At 51.8% G+C, this 18,221-nt stretch overlaps 1 protein-coding gene across 4 annotated transcripts in view; it reads left to right on the top strand.

Moving 5' to 3' along the window:
• Positions 1-18,221, top strand: part of PAK4 (p21 (RAC1) activated kinase 4) — a 52,110-nt gene continuing 33,889 nt past the window's right edge. For 2 of the 4 annotated variants that reach the window (XM_059666607.1, XM_059666605.1), the window contains exon 1: positions 1-187. The gene's annotated coding sequence lies outside the window, so the exon portion shown is untranslated. Of the gene's footprint in view, positions 211-18,221 lie in introns of all 4 variants that reach the window. The other 2 variants (XM_059666610.1, XM_059666608.1) reach the window with 1 other exon arrangement.

Genomic DNA, 18,221 nt, shown 5'->3' with positions numbered 1-18,221 from the left:
CCCGGTCAGCCCTGTTGCTATAGGGACTGGTGGGCGGCGAAGGGGGAAAGCCCCGGATGTTCGTTGGGTATTCAACATGGCGGCGGCAGTGGCCGCGGTGGCGGCGGCACGGGAGACCTGAGGGCGACGCGAAGACGGGAGTTCCGAGCCGAGCAGCCAGGCCGCGAGCGTCTACGGCGTCGAGCCGGTAGGATAAGCAGTCTGGCCAGGGTAATGGGGTGGTCTGGGCGGTGGAAGCGGAGTGGGTTAACGTAGTAAAGAGGGGGCGGGGCCGCTAGGGTCAAAGTTCACTCGTGGAGGGTAGGGTCGCGCCGCGTGTCGAGGGTCAGTGGTAGAGGAGGTCAAAGGTCAAACTAACGAAGGGGGTGTGGCCAAGGGTAGCGCAAAGTTCGAAATTTGAAGTGGGGGGCGTGCTAGAGGGGGGTGGGGCGAGTGTCAAAAAAGGGGGTTAAAATAATAATCTGAGGAGAGGGTGCGCCTCCGATGGTCAGAGGTCACAATCTTGGGGGGATAGGGGGACAGGTGGAAGGTTAAGGCAGCAACCAGTGGGGCAGATGAATGAGATTTAGGTTGGGGGCATCTTTTATGGGATCAAAGGTGAGGCATGGACAAAGGGGAGAAATCAAGGGTCAAAAGTTAAAACCCAAGTGGGACATATTGCCCGGATGGGGTGGGGGACAGGACATCCAAGGGAGAGGTCAAAGGTGATATTTGGTGGGGGAGAGGGGAGCCCCCTTCCACAAATAATGACAATAATAGCAAACAGTCATGTCAGGCCCTGTGTATACTGAATCCTGACTGCAGCCCGGTGGGGTTGGTGCCTTACTAAAGGCTACGTGACTGCCCAGGGTCACATAATGAGGAAGTTTGCAGCTGGGATTCGAACTCTGAAGTTCTGGGCTGAGTTCTATGCCTCTTAAATAATCACAGTATCGGTTAATATTTAATGTGGGTTAGCACACCGCTCAGTGCCCTGTGTGCCTGGTCTTATTATACCACAATCTTGTGACGTGGGTACTAAATAGACCCACTTTACAGACAGAAAAGTGAGGTTCAGAGAGCTTCTGCTAAGTCACAGGCAGATTCCAGGCTGGGTCTGAAAACCAGAGCTCCCACCCCTGATCACTACATTGTAAATTGCTGAAGGTCTGTCTCTTTTTTTTGCCTTCCCTATATATATATATTTATATTGATTTTAGAAAGGAAGGGAGAGGGAGAGAGAGAGAAACATCAGTGCCTTCTGCCCGCCCCCCACTGGGGACCGAGCCCACAGCCCGGCTGACGCTCTATCCACTGAGCCAAACTGGCTAGGGCTGAAGGTCTGTTTTTGGAAGCAGAGACTGGGCAAGGCTGGGCCACTCCCTGAGCAGGAAAGGATTGTCTGTTTGGCCTCCATGGAAGGGTGTGATCTGGGAAGAGAGGCTCCCCTGGGCTTATGGGATGGGGTGTTTGTGGGTGGCCTGGAGTCCAAGTATGTCTAATGGGCTTCTGGCTGGGAGGGTGTCCTTGGGTGGTACCCTGTACAAAGTTGGGTGCTTTCTCTGCTTAAAACCCTAAGCTCTCATCCTGGTCCTCAATTGCTCCCCCTTCATTTCCTCCTGCTCTCCCATTCCTCGCCTCAGTCCCACCACATTGGCCTCTGCTGTTCTTCAACTCTGTAGACTGACACCTGCAGGTCTTTGACCTTCTTGTTCTCTGTGCCTGGAGTCCTTTCCCACCCTGCCCCTCTCATTTGTCACTCACCCACAGCCCTACCAGGACCACCAGCTCTCCCTGCCCTCAGACACTCTTTTTTTTTGTTTCCTCCCCAGCCCTCACCCTGTCCTTACCTTGGTTGTCAGCCTCTCCCACTAAAATGTGAGCTCCTCAATGGGCAGAAATTGCTCCGTGTTGCTCTTGCCCTGAATCCCCACTGACGCGCTGCCTGGCTTGTGGGGATGCTGTTGTGGGGGTTGAATGTTGGGTGCTGTGCTGGGTGCGGGAACTGTAGCAGTGGACAAGACACATGGAGCCTGGGGCTCTGGGTCCCTCGGTCGGAGAAGACATGGTCTGCGAGGACGTGTTCAGGGAGCCAGGAGAGTGCCCGGACCTGGCCCCCAAGCTGGGCTGGGGACTGTGTCCCTGGGAACATCCCCTGGGTAAGTTCTGAAGGATGAGTAGGACGAATGGGAAATGGCAAACCAGGCAGGAGGAAAAGTTCTGTCTGTGAGTGGAGGTCAGGGATGGACACAGAGTTGGGGGCTTGTCGGTCACAAGCAGCCTGTAGGCTTACACCTCAGGCCTGTGGGAGACCACTAGGGTGCCCAGTCTGGGAGCGGGATGGAGCAGAGGTGGAGGAATAGCTGCCTGTGTCTGTGGAGCTGTGAGGCAATACTAGGGAGCAGTTCAGAAAGCAGACACGAGCAGGGATGCCGGGTTCTCACCCCGCTCCATCACTCACAGGCTGTGTGACCGAGGGCAGGTTGCTTAACTTTTCTGGGCCTCAGTTTCCTCTTCTGGAAAACGGGCCTGATGATAGTGGCTACCTCACAGAATTGCTGTGAGGATGCACAGTGTCCAGTGTGCCCAAGGCCTGGCACAAGTCGGTGCTGTGTATGCACTAACTTGATGTTGCTGCTGCTCCTGCTACCTCAGAGATGATGGGGGGCCTCTCTACCTGCCTCCTGGCTTTCTCTAGCAGCCACCCGTCCCTGGCTCTAGCAGTGTCACTGAGTGGGTGGACTCTCCAGGCAGCCTTGTGAGGCCAGCCCAGCCCTTGTGGTGCAAGCTCACTCAGCATCTCAGGGCTCAGCACAGGGAAGGAGCAGAGGGGCTTGGCGTTGAGGACCCACGTTCTGGTCCCTGCCCTGTCACTTACCAGCCGTGGGACCTTGGGCAAGAGATTTCTTATGTGCCAGTTGTGTTCCTTGTGATACATTTTAGACTATCAACAAAAATAGAGTTTTCAGTATACCAGAACACCGACATCTCCAGCATCCGGCCTGGGCCAGAACATGTAGTGGATGCAGTTAAAAGCTCCACTCCTCTGCCCACCCCTCCCAGTCCTTCCTGCCAGTGGCTGCTCCTGTCCTGGAATTTGGTGTATAGCGTTTCTCTGCAGGCTGTCACACTTTCGCTGTCCTGAATTATATTCACAAATGCTAGAGCAATAGCTCTCAACCTCAGCTGCACATTGCTATGTAGTGTAGTCACCTAGAGAGCTTTCAAAACACTGTCGCCCAGGCCCACCATAGATATTCTGCTGGGTTCCTGGCCGGGGCAGGGAGTGAGTGGGGGGTGCAGCAATAGTATGAGGTTCTCAGGAACTGCCAGGGTTGACCACCACCATTTTACAGGTCATGTAAGTGGCATCACGATGAGCAGTCTGCTTCTATGCAGCATTAGGGTTGGGTATTTCTTTGTGTGGATGTGTCTAGGTCTAGGGCAGTCATTTGTTTTCCTTGCTGTCGAGTGTTTCTTTTTGTGATTTCTGCCACACAGGAGTTCACTTTTCGGTGGCCATTTAAGTGGCTTCCCATTGGGACTGTAACAAACAGCACTGCAGTGAACCTTCTAGAAAGTGTTTCCTTTTGTACTATCAATGGCCAGAGTCTCTCTTGAGCACATGTCTTGCTTGCCTTCCAAATTGCTTTCCTGAATGTTTGTACAGGGTGCTTCCCAGTAGGACTTGCGGGTTCCCTTTCCTCTGCGTCCTGCTTTGGGCACTTTGGTGGCTCTTGCTGAGATGATTTATTCAGTCATGAGATGGTAGGGTTATGGCCTTCCAGGCTGGTGGGGCACGGCTGGGGAGATGGTTCATGTGATGGGCTTAGGTGGGGCCTGACAAGCACCGCTGAGCCCCAGAGGGCTTCGACCTTTGCCTTCTAGGGCATCTGGGACAGTGACTGCAGCTTTGACCCAGCTCTCCTTGGGCTTCTCCCACGGCACACAGTTGGGGAAGGAAACTATACTGCCTTGGGCCTCCTCAGGAAGGAGGCAGGGAAGAAGAAGGTGAAGCTTAGAAGGGAAGGGCAAAGCCTTGCTACACTCATGTGTCTGACCATTGGTCCCAGTGGTGACCAACACAGCCACTGGCCCATCCCTCTTTCCATGGCCCATTGTATTATAGTACAACTAGAGGCCCAGTGCACGAAATTCTTGCACAGGTGGGGTCCCTAGGCCTGGCCGGTGATCAGGGCCTATCGGGGCTGGGCTGGCCGGGGCCTGCCAGCCAGGGGGAGGGACCGCGGGAGGTTTGCTGGCCAGGGGGAGGGACCCGGGGGAAGTTGGCTGGCCGTGGGAGGTTGGCTGTGGGAGTGCACTGACCACCGGGGGCAGCTCCTGCATTGAGCATCTGCCCCCTGGTGATCAGTGCGCATCATAGCAACTGGTTGACTTGTCTGTTCCGGTCGTTCAGTTGTAACTGTCACTTAGGCTTTTATATATGTAGATGAAAGAGACAGACTTGTCCTCAGCCAGTGACAGCCCAGAGTGGTCGGGGCTGGGATAGGGAAGGCACATGGACTGTAGGAATCCAGAGGAGGTGCCTGTCACAGCCTGGGAAGTCATTGAGAACTTTCTGGAGGAAACATCTGATCAATAAGAGTGAGACAGGTCTACAAAGAAGATGGAAAGAATATAACAGTGAGGATGGAAAGTACAATGGCCCTCAGGTCCAAATTAGTTTGGGATGGTCAAGTATCATCAAGGAGGCCAGTGTGGCAGAGTGGGCAATGAGATTGGGGAGGTGGGGAGGATGTGGAAGGTAGAGCAGGTGCTTTCAGATTGAGGGAAGGATGGATTTCACTGTGTGTAATGGAGAGTCATTGGAGGGCTTTAAGCAATGTCTGGTTTCCTTTCATAAAGATTTCTCAGGCTACCCTGTGGGGAACAGATCACGGAGGGCAGTGGCAGGGAGACCCGAGGGGAGGTACTGTGATAGTTGAATAGAAGAGGGGGCATAGGACGAGGTTGGCAGTGATGGAGGAGGGTTAGATGTCTGACCAAGATTTACACACATTAACTCATTTGCTCTTCACAACAACCTACAAGGTAGGTACTGTTATCATCCCCATTTTAGAGATGAGTAAACTGAGATCCAGAGAAGAATGTTACTTGTCTAAGGTCACACAGCAGGCAAGTGGCAGAGGCAGGACTTAAACTCCACACCTTGGGGCCCCAGAGTCGCTGCTTGTTGTGGTTACTTGCAATGATTTGGAAGTGTTTTTTGTTTTTGTTTTTATTGATTTGAAAGAGAGAGGAGGGGAGTGGGACAGAGAGATAGAAACATCGATGAGAAATATTAATTGGCTGCCTCATGTACACCACCTACTGAAATAGAGTCCGCTACCCAGGCATGTGCCCTGACTCGGAATCAAGCAGTGATCTCATGGTTCCTAGGTTGACACTCAACCACTGAGCCACACCAGCTGGGCCCAGGCTGCTCTTTAGATGGAAGCTCCTTGGGAGCCTGTTCAACCTGCATAGTTTCCGGACTCTGGGTCCCTATCTCCCTCAGGGACCCCCACATCCCTCTTCCCTTTTTTGTCTATCACCTCATCCCTCCTTGTCCTGCTGGCTCACCGTGAGCCAGACTTCCTGGCCAGACGCCGCTTGGGGTGTCCCCAGCAGCTGTTTCTCCCATCAGCCGAGCCGGGTGGCCACAGATGCAGCCAGCAGGAAGCAGTCTCCTTCCAAGGCACAGTTAGGGAAATGGGACCCTTCCCGCCCCAACCACCCATCCGGGGCTGGGGCTTATTGTCTGCCAGCTGCCTTGGCCCACAGGAAGGGTGGGGGGGCAAGGAGGGTAGGAAGGGGAGCTTTCCTAAGTCCCAGGGAGCCAACCATGGCAGATTTGGCAGAAGCCACTATTCACTGTAGCCTGTGTCCTGGGGCCCTCTGGTCCCACCCTGACCTTCCCCAGGATGCGAGGTGATATGCTGCCGCCCTCAGGGCCACACTGGCCACACATGTCCTTCAGCCTGACCCCACTTTCCCCAGCTGGGGCCCCTGAGGAAGAGACATTCGTAGCCTGTTGGGAGAATTGGAGGAGATAAGGCTATAGAGTGCTTTAGCGCATTGCCTGGCACACGGTAAGCTGGGGGTAGGTGTCCTCCTCTGGGCTGCAGCCTCCTCCTCACCTCGCCCAGCCTCTAGTGACACTGCACTAACCCCAGCTCCCTGCTTACCGGGCGCTGGATCGTGCTTTACGGCCATCAGCACAGTGGCACCACCCGCAGACCCTGAGGAGGGGGTGTTATTAACCTCATTTCTCTTTTCCTGCATTTTAATTTTCAGAAGACACATTTTTGCTCCATGTGCATGTGTTATCTAGTCTCCTAAGTAATCACTGAAACACTGAGCCCAGCACAGAAGGGCAGACAGTGACAAGGACATCTCTTTCCCATTCTGGCTGGCTGTTCCTTTCCCAGAGGCAGCCATTGTTCCCAGTTCTCTTTTTTGTGGTATTTGTTCCTACACATGTTCTCCCCCCTTTGTTTTTACGCCAGTGGAGCCAACTTCCCATGTTTGTATTCTGTCCTGCCCCCTTGCATTTTTCACTTTATTTATTTTTTTTTTGTTAAGTATATTTTTACTAGGGGCCCGGTGCATGAAATTCGTGCACTGGGTGGCGGGGGGGAGTGTCCCTCAGCCCAGCCTGCCCCCTCTCACATACTGGGAGCCCTCAGGCGTTGACCCCCATCACCCTCCAATCGCAGGATCGGCCCCTTGCCCAGGCCTGACGCCTCTGGCCTAGGCGTCCGGCCCGGGCAGCGGGGACCCGCAGCTGCACCGGCCCCACGATCGTGGGCTTCGCTTTAGGCCCAGGCAAGGGACCCCTAGCTCCTGGGACTGCCAGCTTCAACCGTGCCCAGCTCCCATCGCTGGCTCCACCCCTACTTCCTGCTATCACTGGCCAGGGCGGAAAAGGCACCTGATTCTCCGATCATGGGGCCGCCTTTGCCCTGCCCCCCAGCTCTTAGCTCCCCCCCTGGGTTTCCGATCACTGTCAGTGGCAGGGGGCTTCTTCCTGCTTTCCCTTTCGCCTCCCTGCATTGTGCCTACATATGCAAATTAACCGCCATCTTGTTGGCAGTTAACTGCCAATCTTAGTTGGCAGTTAATTTGCATATAGCCCTGATTAGCCAATGAAAAGGGTAGCTCGTACGCCAATTACCATTTTTCTCTTTTATTAGTGTTGATTGATTTCAGAGAGGAAGGGAGAGGGAGAGAAAGAAACATCAATGATGGGAGAGAATCATTGATTGGCTGCCTCCTGCGCGCCCCCTACTGGGGATGGAGCACACAACCCGGGCATGTGCCCATTACTGGAATTGAACCTGGGAGCCTTCGGTCTATAGGCCGACGCTCTATCCAGTGAGCCAAACCAGCTAGGGCAGCATTTTTCACTCTTAAGTTCTGTGTCAGGACAGGGTGCTTCCTTGTGCTGGTGGTGGCTGTCATGTTCCGTGGCATGCCGATGGCCATTCAGGCCTTCTGGGCTTTCCCTCCTCTGAACAGGGCTGCACATGCCTGGGAAACAGCTGTGGATTCACCTCTGGAGTTGGGCTGGGGTCCAGTAGCTCGCCGGCGGTGTCCTGGCCTTCCTGAGAGCACGTTCCCCTTTATACCCCCATCCCAGTGGCTGATGGCACCAAGGTTTCCTCACCTGCTGGTCATGTGGACAGGGTGTTATCTGATGCTTCAAAGTTTGCCTGTCAGATAGGTACCAAATGACTCTTGTTGTGGCTCTGATTTTAACATGAGTAAAGTCTTTATGTTTATTGAAAGCCATCTGGGCCTCCTTTTCTGGGAGCTGTCTATTCATGATATTTTTACTTTACCTGAGAAGTGGAAACTAAGGTATAGCCTGGAAACCCCACAGCAAGTAAGCCTGACCCCGACTTGAACCCAGGCTTACCTGGCTCCAGTTTGTAGCTCTTTTTTTCCCCCTTTCCAATTTGTAGCTCTTAACCTGTCTGACACAGTGAAGGGCATGGACTCTGGAGCCGGCTTTGCCACTACTGGCTGTGTGATCCCAGACAAGTCACTTCACCTCTCTGTGCCTCAGTGTCATCTGTAAAATGGGATGTTAATGGTATCTCTTCATAGGGTTGTCTTGAGGTTATAAATGCATAATCATCAGGCAGAATGCATAGCAAGTGCTCAAAGACAGTTATCTGCTAGCATTACTACTCAGTATTAGTCTATGTTGTAGTATTCACAGAAAGTACTGTTCTTTCTGTGAACTAATGTATTGGATCTTCCCAGCACCCCCAAGTTGTAGGTGTTACTATTCCCCTTTCATAGGGGAGGAAATTGAGAACCTGGGAGACTTGCCTGGGGTCACAGAGCCAGCAGGGCTGGGATTTGGCCCCAGGCTGCTGGCTGCCCAGTCTGGCTCCAACCACTATGACACACCACCTGTGCTACCCCCTTAACTAAGCCTCCCTCCCGCCCCCTCTTGTCTCCTCAGTCCAGGCAGGCTGCAGCAGAACTATGAAGGGGAACACCTTGACAGATGGGGTCATCAGGCAGGGTCCCCACATAGGGCCTCCCTCTTGGGCCCTCCCTGCTTCCTCTCCAGGTGTCCCAGCCTGGAAACTCCTGATAAAGGAGCATTGTGCTATGGTTTCGGCTGGCTTTCCCAGTCTGGTTTCAGCCACTCCCACACCAGGGAAGTAGCCTGCTGTCCTGGGCCTCCCCCCACCTCTCCTCCTCTCTCTCTGCCCTTCCCTCCTCAGTCAGTGCTGGGAATGGGGAGAAAGTAGGACATTGCAGGAGGGCAGGGCTCTTCTGTATATCAGCCCCCGGGTGAGGATTCCCCCAGGGAGTTCTGCCTCCTCTCTCCCTAGGGACCCCTCCTCTGCTGTCTTCGGGGGCCTCCACAGCCCCAGTCCCCTTCCCCCACACGTCCACAGCATCCTGGCCCCAGGTTATTTGACTCTGAAATGCCATGTATATATACACATAGAAAAGTGTATGTCAGTTTGATAGATAATGACAAGGTGAATAGACACTTCACCCACCACACCAAGGTAAAGACAGAGAGCTCAGCATCCTAGAAACCCCCATCACCCCCTTGATCACAACTCCACTAGTAATCACTCCCCTTATCTCGGGAGTCACCATGTCCCTGTGTTTCGGGTAGCTTTTACCAGGTGTGCATTCCTGAATTCTAGAGTGCCACCTTGCCTGCTTTTGAACTTCACCTAAATGGGATCCTTTGCATGTCCTTGTTTGAGTCTACCTTCTTTCATCCTCTGTCCCCATGTTTGCATGTATTGTCAGTTCATTCACCCTCCTTGCTGTGTGGTATCCTATGCTGTGAACAAATCATAACTTAGTTCTCTGTCTCCTGCTGTGTAGGTGAGCATCCTCTTTGAATGTGCCCACTGTGCGTGTGTGCACGAATTTCTCCAGGGAATAGGTGCAGGGTGCTCCGGTCAGAGGGTAGGGTATCATCACCTTTAGTGGACCCCGCCCTGCAGCTTTCCAGAGTGCTTGTACCTGTGCACACACCCAATCCTCACCAACACTTGGTTTGTCATACGTTTGAATTAACCTTGAAACATTTTATATTCTGTTCATCTGCAAAAGTAACATGTGCTTGTTATCATTGAGATGAGTCCCTCGTGTCATTTTCTCCTCCCTGTGTTCCTGTCCATGCCAGCTCTTACCTGTCCTACCTACAGGAGTCAAGTGCTTATTCCTGGATAAGCCCTGTGCTGGGGGCATGGGACCCAGAGTTGAACACAACAGGCTCTGTCACTGAGCTCAGTCCTAGTAGGGGACACAGAGACCGGAAAAAAAGCCCCATCTCCCCTCAGTGACCTTGTTTGGGTAACAGGCACCCCATCCATCCTCTCAATTGGGCCAAGAATCTGGTATCATCCTGACTCATCTTGCCCTTTTCCTCCGTATCCATGAGATCAGGAAAGCCTGTTGCTCTACCTTCAGAATAGAACCTGGTGCCTTTCCCTCTTCTTTATCGTTACCCCCAATTCAACCCACCCTCATCTCCCCCCTGGGCCATTCAGCAGTATCCTCCCTCCTTCCTTCCCGCTGGCTCCATAGTCTGCCCCCACAGAAGCCAGAGGGAGCCTGAGTCACATCATGACCCTTTCCTGCTGGGGACCCTCCCGTGGCTTCATTTCTCTTAGGAAATGCCTCCAAGGCCCCACAAGATTCTTGTCCAGTTTTTCTTTTCTCAAGGATATTTTTTCCATTGATTTTTAGAGAGAGTGGAAGGGAGGGGGAGGGAGGGAGGGAGGAGAGAGAGAGAGAGAGAGAGAGAGAGAGAGAGAGAGAGAGAGAGAGAGAGAGGTGAGAGAGACACATTGATTGGTTGCTTCCCGCATGCACCTGACTGCAACCCAGGTACATGCCCTTGACCAGGAATGGAACCCATGACTCTTTGGACCCCAGGCCAATGCTCCAACCACTGAGCCAAAACCCACCAGGGCTGGCCCGGCTTTTCTGCTCATCATTGCTGTACCATTCCTAGAGCAGTCTAGGCTAGGCCCTGTCTCAGGGCCTTTGTTCATGCTGCTCTTTCAGTAACTTGTCTCTCTTGCCCCCCCACCTTCCCCTGCTTGATTTTCTCTATAGCACTCATCATTACTACTTACATTACATTATGATTTGTGGTTCTGTTGGTTTATTGTCCCCACTGTCCATAACTTAGCTTTATAACTTAACTTACTGTGTCCCTTTGCTATATTCTCAGAGCATGATGTGTAGTAGTCGCTCAGTAAACACTGGTGGACCAATGTGAATGAATGAATGAATGAATGAATGAGCTATAATAAGTAGTGAGTGTCATTGCCAGAATGTAGGATGGGGACCCGCTCTGGGTGAGGAGTACAGGGCAGGCTTCCTGAGGAGGAAATGGCACTTGCAGTTAGCTTAGAGAGGAGGTGGGTAGGGGCACTGGTGGCGGAGGGAGCTGCCTGTGCAGGAGTTTAGGCGGGAGCATGCAGGGGCACTTGAGGACCTGAAGAAAGACCAACATCAGTGTCAGTTCTCCAGGTGGTCTGGATTCGAATGATCACAGCCACTCGAGCCTCTCTCTGTCTCAGTTTCTTTCTCTCTCTAGACCTGAGGTTACTCTGGGTGTCTTTACATCTCTGAAGTTCTGCCCCTAACATCCTTCCCCAGGGCCTGGCATGAAAATGTGAATGTGATTTTTTTTTCTTCCCACAAATACTCTGGAGTGCCTGGCCCTTAGTGGCCTCCAGGGACACAGTGGTAGATAAATAGACCCAGTTGCTACCCAGTTTGGAGCCTGCCTCCGGGACTCTGAGCCTTCTGAGGCACCCCTGCCTGGAGGCAGGAGGAGGCCTGAAATAATCTTGGGCCTGGGCGTCTTTATTCCTCAGGCTGATTGAGTAAAAGGAAAACAAATTGAGGGCTTGCAGTGCCAGGCCCAGTGACCCACACAGCACCACCCACTTCTGCCTAAGCCTTCCTGGAATCCCAGAAGGTGGCTACGACCATCGGACCTGCTTCACAGATGAGGGTGAGAGTGACATCAGTGGTGTGTGCTTGGCTCACCCTGCAAGCTGGTGCTGAGCACATGTGGTGGCATCTCCTTGTGGTGCTAATTTGCATTCCCTGGTGGCAGGTCAGGAGAAGGAGCTCTCCACATGTTTTCGAACATCCGGAGAGCCTGTCCTGTGAAGTAGCCCTTCATGTCGCGTGCCTGTTTTTCCCTCGGGCTGTCTGCGTGTTTATCTCTGAGTTAAATTAAATCCTAGATTCTGGAGGAGAGCCTTTGTTTCTAAGATGTTACACTATCTTCTCCCAGTCTGCAGCTTGCGTTTTCACTTTTTAAATTGTCTTTCGATGAACAAAAGTGCTTAATTTTAATGTCAAATGTGTCACTCATTTCCTTTGTAGTTTTATGGTTCTGCTTTTCACATTTATTCTATTTGTTCTGGAATTGGTGTGTGTGTGTGTGGTAAGCATCCAGTTTTATATTTTCCACCTAGATCCCCATTTATTAAAAACAGACCAACTTTTCTCCACTGCGGCCCTGATCATAAATCATGTCTCTGTCTAAGTGGGCCTGTTTCTGGGAGCTCTCTTCCTTTCTCACTCTGTTTTTCTATTCCCGTAGCAATACTACACTGTCCTAATTTTAGTTATAATAAGTCTAGATCATGAGAAAACAAGCCCTCCCACTTATCTTGGTCATTCTTGGCTTTTTGTAATTTTGTTTAAATATTAGACAAGCATCTGTCACACACACAGATATGGCATAGACTCTTTCATTCCATGAATGTGGTCTGTATTTATTTATGTCTTTTCTGATGGCTCTCAGAGAAGTGTCATAGTTTTCCATCACAGTCCTTGTTTACCTCTTGTTGGATTTTTAAAAATATATATTTTTATTTATTTCAGAGAGGAAGGGAGAGGGAAGAGAGATAGAAATATCAATGATGAGAGAGGATCATTGATTAGCTGCCTTCTGCATGCCCCCTTCTGGGGATCAAGCCCACAACCCGGGCATGCGCCCTTGACCAGAATCGAACCTGGGACCCTTCAGTCCTCAGGCTGACACTCTATCTACTGAGCCAAACCAGCTAGGGCACCTCTTGTTGGATTTACCCCCAGGTACTTCATGCCATGGCAGGGGGAGCCTGGGCCCTCCTCTCCAGTGAGGTGCCTTGCTCACTAGGTTGGGCCTTGTTGAGTGAAGCTCTCATAGCAGCGGCAGGGCCCACCTCCCCCATTCCCTGCTTCCTCCCTGGCACCATCCTGGGTCCTGGCAGAGGACAGGCAGGGTGCCTGCAGAAGAGGTTGTAATTTTCCTGCGTGACTTTAAGCCTAATGAAAGGTTTTCCTTGACTAATCAGTTTATGGTTTAATTATCTGGAACAGGCTCAGGAATACGGGAAGTAGGTCTGGTGGGAATCTTACAGTGTGGCTAGAAGGAGCCAGGGCATAGCTCTACCCTAGGGGGTGGCAAGACTGGTATACCCCAACGCCCTGCAGCAGGCCAGTTGGGCTTCTCCATGTCTGTGAGAGAAGATGTGGAGGCCAGCGGGTTCGGTTGAGGTTAGAATGGGTCCCATTCTGCTTAGAATCCTTCACAGCTCTGTTGCCCAGGGAGGAGGCCAGGACCCAGTCCCTCCTCTGGTCCATAAGGCCTGCTCCCTTCTGCTTGCTGGCTGCATTAACACCTGGCTGGCCTTTGTTTAGTGTTCTCACTTCATTTATTCTTTGGGTCTTGGCCTGAAGGTCACTACCTCTGGGAAGCCATGTCAGGCTGCCCCACCAGCCAGAGCAGGTCCAGAGCAGGTGATAAGCTCCACCCTCCCCATGCCTGCTATCAGGGTTACTCATTACACCACTGATAAGTGCTTCGCAAAGGGGATGCCTGGGCTGAGCCTTATGGTCTAGCACTTGAGTTGCAGGGGACCCAAGAGAAGCCGTTCAGGACTGGTGCTCCTACGTGAGGGCTGGAGTGGGTGTTCAGGCCTGGAGGACTGTGTGCTGGCTGAGGCCTACTCCCGGGAGGCGCCTGGCTGGACTGGACTGGACTGAGGATGGGCTCCTGGGAGTTTGTTGAAGGGGGAGGGGACCTGGAGATGGCCGTGCCAGGCCTGGCTTCATTCCTTGCATTCCTTAGCAGGCCCCAGACTCTTGGTGTCCTAAGGTGGGGGAGGGTGGACAGGCAGAGCGTGTGGGGGGGGGGAAGGGGGGTTCCTGGGCAATTGACCCTGTCCCTCCCCACTCTTCCCCTCCTTGTCCCTCCCTCTGCCTGGCTCTCAGTGTGTCTCACTCTGTACTCCCTCCAGAGGCTCAGGCCTGGGTCTGTGTGTCCAGTCCTTCCTCCAGCCCCCTCATCCCACACTCACCCTTGGCTACACATTAGAGTTACCTGGTGGGGCCTCTGTACAGGGACCCAAGCCCAGACTGTTTGAATCCAAATCTCTGGCTGTGGGGCCTAAGTGTTGGTTTTTTTTCTTAAAGCTCCCGGGTGACTCTAGTATGATGCTGAGCTGGGATGAGAGCCACTGGCCTACAGGAATGACAGCAAACATGTATTCGCTTTTGCGATGTTCAGGACACTTCTCTAGGCTTCTCACATGGTGTGGTTAAATCATGTCCCCCTCACAGGCACACTATAGGAAGACATTACTCCCATGTTATGGATGAGACCATGGAGGCCCTGGCGGTGCAGCCTCTGCCACTGTCCTATCTCCCCAACCCCCATCCCTGATCTGGACTGCATCTCTCTGTCTCCCCACCTTCTGCCTTTCTCCCGGTCTCTCTCCCTTCTTCCCACCCTCAATTTCCACTCTCCCCCACCCCACCCCCATCCCCCAGCAGAAGCTTTCCCAGGCTCCTCGTTTAGAGCCAGGATCCCCCTGATGCCACAGAAGGGAGCTGGTTTCTGCAGGCCCAGGGCAAGGATGGGAAGGATGCAGGTGTCATTGTGCACCAGCCTCCCTCACTGTTTCCGGAGTGCAGGGAGTGGGGGAGGGCACCCATCCTGCCAAAGTTGGGGGTACTGGGGCTGGCTCTGCAACCTTGTCGGGAGGACCATCTAGGCTGGTGAACCTTGACAGATCCTGTGACCCTTACCCTTCCGTGGGCCCCAAATTTGGTGTCATCTGTTACCATTAACTTTTCAGGATCCTATGGAGCAGCTGATGGTTTAATGTCAGCAGAGGTTTATGCTAAGATGTGAAGGCTCTGTATCTGGAGCCTTTATTATTTGATGGGAATGAGAGCCCAGCGCTCCCATGCCTGGCAAGGACTGGGGCCCCAGCTACCTCTGTGACCTTGGGTCAGGCCCTGCGTCCCAGATGTCTCTTCATTGGTTCCCACATCTGGAGCAGGAGAAGGATTCTGGCTGCCTCCCAGTTTAGCTGGGTGCATTAAGTGAGTCAGTGTGAGCGCCTGTGTGACGCTCAGCAGAGGGCTGCCGTCATTATGTCATTATGGTTGCTGTTGCCTCGATTACTGTTACAGTTATTAGAGGCAGGTACATGTTTGGATTAATAGTTAAGATTCACGCGGTGAGTGATCCATAATTCTTTGCTATTATGACTAGGTCACATTTCCTGTTGTATAATGTTAAAAGTCTCATAAAATATCATATACTTTAACTATAAATATTTCAGATTTTCCTCCTTTAAGAGATAAGGCATCTTTAAAAAAAAAATAGCCACAATACCATTATCACAGGAAAAAACAACAACAAAATAATTCCTTCATCTCCTCACATTTCCCCAATTGTCTATCACCTTTTCTTCAGTTTGTGTGTTTGAGTTGGAGTGCAGACAAAGGTCAACGCTTTTGGATTTGGTTGGTCTGTGTTCTGTAGTCCATAAGATTTACTCCTTCAGTTCTTTTGTGTCCTTGCTGTTTGGGTCATTTATCTTTCAAAGACCCTGGCCTTTTGTCTACATCCGGCTGATGCTTTTTGCGGTGTCATCTAACATGTTCCTCTATACCCTGTGCTTTTTGTAAATTGGGACTTAGGTTAGAGACTTGGTTATAATTAAATTGTGTTTCTTTCATGAATAGTATGTGCCTGGGTGACTTTAAAAATAAATTTAGTTAAGTTTTATAAAAAGTGAGTGGATTGAAAAAAAACTTCAGTTGCTGCTAGTAGGGCTGGTACCCAGATATAGCAGAGTAAGAGGGGAGAACTGAAGGACTGAGATTTGGGAATTCCTGAGAACAGAGGGCTCAGTATTAGCTTCCAGCCTGCAGTGAACCGCTGTCATAAATGCACAGCTTTGGGCTCTTGCTTTGCTAGGACATAAGCCCCCAGATGAGAACTGTCCCTGACCCCTATCCCCTTCAGCCTGGCCTGGTGGTTAAGCCTGAGAGACAGAGCTAGACTCTGCCCTTGGCCACACTGGGAACCTTTCTCATCCCTTGCCTGCTTCCTCCTGCATAACATGATGGGAAGGGCTGTGGTCAGGACTCAGTGACCACGCGGAAAAGGGCATGGTGCCTGGCGTGTGCTCCGGAGCTGCTGTTCTGCATTTAGTGTAGATCTCTTTGACCTCAACTGCGTCACCCTCCCCTCCAACTCTCCCTTCCTGCCACGCTGGCCTCCACGCGCACATCTTGAAATGTATCAGGCGGGCTGTAGTCCTTGGGCCTTTGCAGTGGCCATTCCCCCCACCTTCAGTGCTCTCCTCATGGCTCCCTCACTTCTTCTGGTCTTGCTCACATGCCACCCCCCAGACCTCCCTGACTGTATTCTCTGGCCCCTCTCTCACTTGTTATATACATTTTTATTTACTTGTGTATTGTATTATATCCAACACTAGAATTTCTGCTCCAAAAAAGAGGGACTGTCTTACTCACTGCTGTGTCCCCAGAGCCTAAAACAGTGCTTGACAACTGAGTGCATAATAAAGGATTGCTTAATGCGTGAACTAATGAGAGAATGAACATGGTTAAGTGAATGGACTTTGGCACAGGTTAGACCTGCCATGGAACCCTGACTGATACACCGTGTGACCTTGGGCTGGCACCTCTCCTCCCTGAGCCTTTTTCCTCCTCTGCAACATGGGGGTGTTAGCAGCACCTTGTTTTGCAACAGCATGCTACCCACATATATGCTTTTTAGCTGGCCTCACGACTGTCCTTTGTCTCCAGCACAAGGCACAGGTGAGCCAGCCAGGGCTGTCCCTGCCATGGAGACACTTTATCAAATCTTAAATAAGGCCTTCTAGTCTGTGTGACCAGCTGTGGTGCCCCAGGGCCGTCCAAGGATATGGATAGGTGAGTCCCCAGGGCCAGAAAGGCTCCCTGGGGAAGGTGACTCACAAAGGACATGAGAGTGCCAGGATGTGGAGAGACCTGTGTGCTGTGGCCGAGTCTGAGGGCTCTGTGGCTGGCTACTTCCAGGCCGTTGTCTTCCTTTCAAGAAGCAAGCAAAGAGCTGCAAGGGGTCAAGAAGGACTGCTGCTCTGAATATAGTAGCAGTTCCAGGAGTGCGTGTGTGTGTGTGTGTGTGTGTGTGTGTGTGTGTGTGTGAGAGAGAGAGAGAGAGAGAGAGAGAGAGAGAGAGAGAGAGAGAGAGAGAATGCATGCAGTCTCATCTGGCCAGCATAGCTCAGTGGTTGAACATAGACCTATGAACCAGGAAGTCACAGTACGATTCCCAGTCAGGACATATACCTGGGTTGCAGGCTTGATCCCCAGTGTGGGGTGTGCTGGAGGCAGCCAATCAATAATTCTTTTTTTATCATTTATGTTTCTCTCTCTCTCTCTCTTTCTCTCTCTCTCTCCCTTCCTCTCTGAAATCAATAAAAATCCTATATAATAAAAGGCTAATATGCAAATTGTCCCCTCAACTAGGAGTTCAACCAGGGGGCAGAGCTGGCCAGCCGGTCAACTGCCTGCAGCCCCTCCCCCCATCTGGCCCCACTCCTGATCAGCACCCCCACCCCGATTGGGGGCGGGGCTGTTCCCCAACTGCCTGCGGCCTGATCGGCCCTGATTGGGGCGTACCAGCTGAACCCCACCCGTGCACAAATTTGTGCACTGGGCCTCTAGTATATTATAAAAAATAAGAGAGCCAGCGCAGCAGAAACCGGTTTGGCTCAGTGGATAGAGCGTCGGCTTGCAGACTGAAAGGTCCCAGGTTCGATTCCGGTCAAGGGCATGTACCTGGGTTGCGGGCACATCCCCAGTAGGAGATGCGCAGGAGGCAGCTGATCGATGTTTCTCTCTCATCGATGTTTCTATCTCTCTCCCTTCCTCTCTGTAAAAAATCAATAAAATATTAAAAAAAGAGAGAGAGAGAGAGCCAGCGCACACATGCATGTGTAGATGAAGCTGCATGTGTAGATGGAGCTGCCAGCTGTCAGAATTGCTATCACTGGTGTTTCCTGCATGGGAGTGTAAAATATGACGTGTATATAAAAGTGTATAGAACCTCCCTGTTCAGTTTAATGACTAATTATAAAGCAAACACTCATCTGTTGACAACCTGATGAAGACAAGCATCGCCAATGCCCTAAAAGCCCCCTCCTTCATGTGCTCTTTCTAGCATTATCAAATAAATGCAATAATCTTTTCTTCTTTTAATTATTACCTCTTTTTGTGAATTATGAAAGATTTCAGATGTCCTAGGAGAATAGAGAATCACCTGATGAACCCCCTCAGGCCTGATGCGCAGCTAGGAGAGAAAACACTCTTGCTATGATTAAAGTCCTCCAGATGCCTTCCCCCAGGTACCCAAGAGCCTCACTGTGGTCCCT

This window comes from Myotis daubentonii, chromosome 15 (assembly GCF_963259705.1).
Source record: "Myotis daubentonii chromosome 15, mMyoDau2.1, whole genome shotgun sequence".
Lineage (NCBI taxonomy): Eukaryota > Metazoa > Chordata > Mammalia > Chiroptera > Vespertilionidae > Myotis > Myotis daubentonii.
This window is presented reverse-complemented; position numbering and strand designations above follow the sequence as displayed.